General features: G+C 41.0%; 1 long non-coding RNA gene across 1 annotated transcript; it reads right to left on the bottom strand.

Annotated features, from left to right (window-relative positions):
• Nucleotides 1-555: 555 nt before the first annotated feature.
• On the bottom strand, nt 556-3,373 carry LOC309669018. Its single transcript, XR_014268879.1, has 3 exons — nt 3,300-3,373; nt 1,033-1,165; nt 556-582 (listed from the first exon to the last, which is right to left on the bottom strand). It is a non-coding gene; the product is annotated as an uncharacterized lncRNA (long non-coding RNA).
• Between the last annotated feature and the right edge of the window lie 216 nt (nt 3,374-3,589).

The following is a 3,589-nucleotide window of genomic DNA, read 5'->3' as shown; positions in this document are numbered from 1 at the left end:
AGGCTTTCGTATCTCTGAGGAAGAGAATGCCCGACTGTGGGCTTGCATCGATTGCATGTGTTTCCTCATTAGACATTAGTATTTTGTGGAGAATGGAAGTTCAAATGAAGTCAAATGAAATTGTTGGCAATTTGAAATGTTGGCCACCTCCTTTGCCCTTTTTATATTATGTAATGTGGTTAAAAAAAAAATAAATTGTATTTTATGCTTTATAGCTATGATTTCCAAGGTAAATGTAGCCTACCCTGCTAAGTGTTTTCATTGAAGTCCCAAAAGTCAGGCGTAGTTACTTTAGAGTCTGAAGGTCAATCGCAGTCTCAGAGTTACAAAGTTTTCCAAGACACTGAATTATATATTAATGTGTAATAAAAAATGTAAAAGTATAGAAATTGTTTTTAAAATGAAACTGAAAAAAAAAGAGAATCATTTCTTTCAACCACAAAAGTCATTGATGTACCTGCTATTTGCTATTGGGAGTCTGATTGCCCTTTTATTCAGTGTATTCCCACTAGACTTGAAGAAATAGGTCTTTTCTTCTCTTTTCTTCTTTTTTTTTTCTTCCTTTTTTTTTTTCTTTTATTCCTTGAGGGAGAATTAGAAGACAGTTCACAGCAGAATGGACTATTAATGTAATAACACATGTAGTGCTTAGTTAATACAGGTTTACAGACGTGCAGCAATTACTAGCATTTTTCTGGTATTAAGTTATAACTGCTGAAATCTGATAAAGCCTTACCGAAGCCAAATCTTTAGACACCAGATAATATTGCTGAAAGCACTTAAGGGGTTTATAAACATGTGATATGTCATTCTTCAAACATTGTTTGGCACTTAGCCTTAGTTTGAAATCACCTTTAAAGGTGACCGAAGAACTCAGACTTGGGCTAAAATTTTCAGATGCAGCAACATCTGTATGTGTATTTATATATATAAGTACACGCATGGTGTGTATACATATATATATACATGGCAAATATACATTGTAAATACCACTGCACATGGTTTAAAGAAAGAACTAGCAGGGGGCCTTACTTCGGGGATTTTAGAACTGAAGGAGTCAAATTTTGAAGGAGGAATTCAAGGGAAATCCTTTGCATCAGGGACATATATATTCTGAACATGCAGTCTCTTCTCTCTCTCAAGAAGTGCTGTTTCCCCATAAAAACTGTGGAAGACAAAGTAGTCCATAACAGACTTACAAACCATTAGTTACAAATTAGGTGATTATACATGAACAGCTTCTGAATTGTTCTGTCTGGATAGGTAGGAACACAGTGGTACTAGACAGCAGGTGTCCCCGATGTGATTGTATATTAGCAGAAATCTCTTGATGTCTGGGAAGAATAGCCAAGTGGTCAAGTGGTGAACAGAGACTTGTCACCGATTATTTTTTTTTCCCAAAAGCTTTACCTTCTCGAAATTAAAATTTCTTCCTCTAGGCTGACCTATCACTGTAAGATATCCTTGATATTCAGTCTCAGTAACTAACTTGTCTCAGTGGCTAAATTAGACAGCACTGCAAATAAATCATGTACTATGTTTAGAGCGCTTCTGTCTGTCATGATCGAAAGTGTTGTGATAAAGGTAATGGATTACTCCTCTTCACTGGGTGTAATCACTGCGAGCATCAGCAGCCACAGCACCTGATGTGACGGGTAGAAATGCAAACCTTGATGTACTCAGCGGTGACTCTGCCTGGCTGGCTTTCAGACTGTGAAGAGCAGTTGGTCTGAGATCCTTGCTTTGTTTTGAAATCCACTCTGAGGCACTCAGCATAGCTGACAAACGAGTTCATTTTCTGGGTGCGGTTCTCCAGGGCTTGGGAAGGACAACTGCAAAGTTCTCAGGGAACGTTTTTTTTAGAGTGCTGAATATCGATGAGTTGGTAAATTGTTTTGCCTAGTTTGTTAGTGCCAAATGTGTTGTTGAGTGATGTGCAGCCATAGCCAAGAACTCACTTGCCATGACTGAGAATACCATGAGTGTTTTTTGGCTAAGATTTGCTCTGGGAGTCAGTGGGGCATTATTGCTCCACTTTACCCTTCCCTCTGGATCTCAGTCAGGCCGGGGGAGAGAAGAAGCAGAAAAATGAGAAAGGAAAAGAAGAAATCCAAGAAACCAATCAAGTAGTTAATACATAGTTCACACCAGGAAAAGGGAGAGAGCCAAGATGTAGACGTATGGCTCTGGATTGCTTCCAGAGGTTTCTGAAGACCAGGAATGCTGTTGCTGTTCACCGACACAGCTGACCTGGGCCTCTGCCAGGGAAGGGGGCAGGCAGAGGAGGGTGTGTTTGTGTTTGTCTTTCCCTCCTCGCTATGAAATATGTCTTCTTTCCTCTGCCATTGGCACTGCTTGTGACCGTGTCTGTTTGCAAAATCACCATCTCCCCCGTGGAATGATGAGGTTGTCTGAATCCCAAGTTTGAAGGGATGGGCTGCTGCGTAACATTTATTTTTGTTTTGCTTTGTGTTTTGTTAAGGTTTTGCTTTCCAGTGCCTATGAGGAAATTTTCTAAATACATCTTTTGTTTCTGACTTAATTGTCACTGAATTTTTTTCTCAAAAGCTTTACCTTCTAGAAATTAATGGCAATGTCTGAAATGTCCCCTTCTGAGTTTCATTTGTGTATGGCTATAGAGCATTTTTAATTTCCTCTATTTGGTAGCCTTTAGCAGGATCTGATCTGCACTCAAGGACTAAAAGCCTTTTGAAAATGTTGTGTCACCCTACAAATAGACTCTAATAGGTCCAGTACCTATTTAAAACAAAATGGTTTACAGTGCATTTAATAACTTATGAAAAGTAACTGGTTCATTTTGAACTGATTTCCTGCTGTTATGCCCACAGACAGGATTTATAAAGACAGGTTAAAAGTGTCTGTGTATACATGTATATAATAACTAGATACAAATACACATTTCTGTATTAATTTTAAAGCATTGAAAACGTTTAAAGCGTTTGAAAAAAAAAAAACCAACAGGTTTTTTGACACACAAAGCCTTCTTCAGACAAGCTGATATTGCCGAAATTACCTTTTCACTGCTCCCCCGGGGTCTTTAAGTCCTCTCGGAGCTCAGGGCATGGGACAGTGGCCCACAAACAGTGGGCTATGAGCCAGGAAGTCTTGCATCTGCCATTGTTTCAGTGAGTGCTTGCGTGTCACACCTTATGCCAAATCAGTTGGCAAAAGGACAATTTTTTGCTTGTAACAGTTCGCTGTACGCAGTGCAAAACAGCACAGCTTCCACCGCTGTCCTGTGCAAGACAAGCTCAAACATACTCGGGGCCACACCTTACCTCCAGCTCACATACGTGTTCTTCTCCGCGCTCGTCACCTGTGGCCTGGATTAAGCCACCGAAAGGCAGGCGTGGACAGGCAGCGGCGTGGTGGCTGGCTGGGCTCCAGAGCGCCGTTCCTCATGGAGAGCAGCGCTTCGTCGGGCTCCCCTGTGTCTTTCGGCAACACGCACGTTGTGGCGCATGTTGAGTCAATGTGTGGCTCATGTTGAGGCTAGTCCTGTCTCCACTCCCCGTCCCCTCTGTAGCTCTGTGCAGAGAGGAAAAAGACAGGACTTAACCTTCTGCCT

Source organism: Vanellus vanellus (genome assembly GCF_965231255.1).
Source record: "Vanellus vanellus genome assembly, chromosome: 2".
Taxonomy (NCBI): Eukaryota; Metazoa; Chordata; class Aves; order Charadriiformes; family Charadriidae; genus Vanellus; species Vanellus vanellus.
The sequence above is the reverse complement of the archived record's forward strand: the minus strand, read 5'-3'. Positions and strand labels throughout refer to the sequence as shown.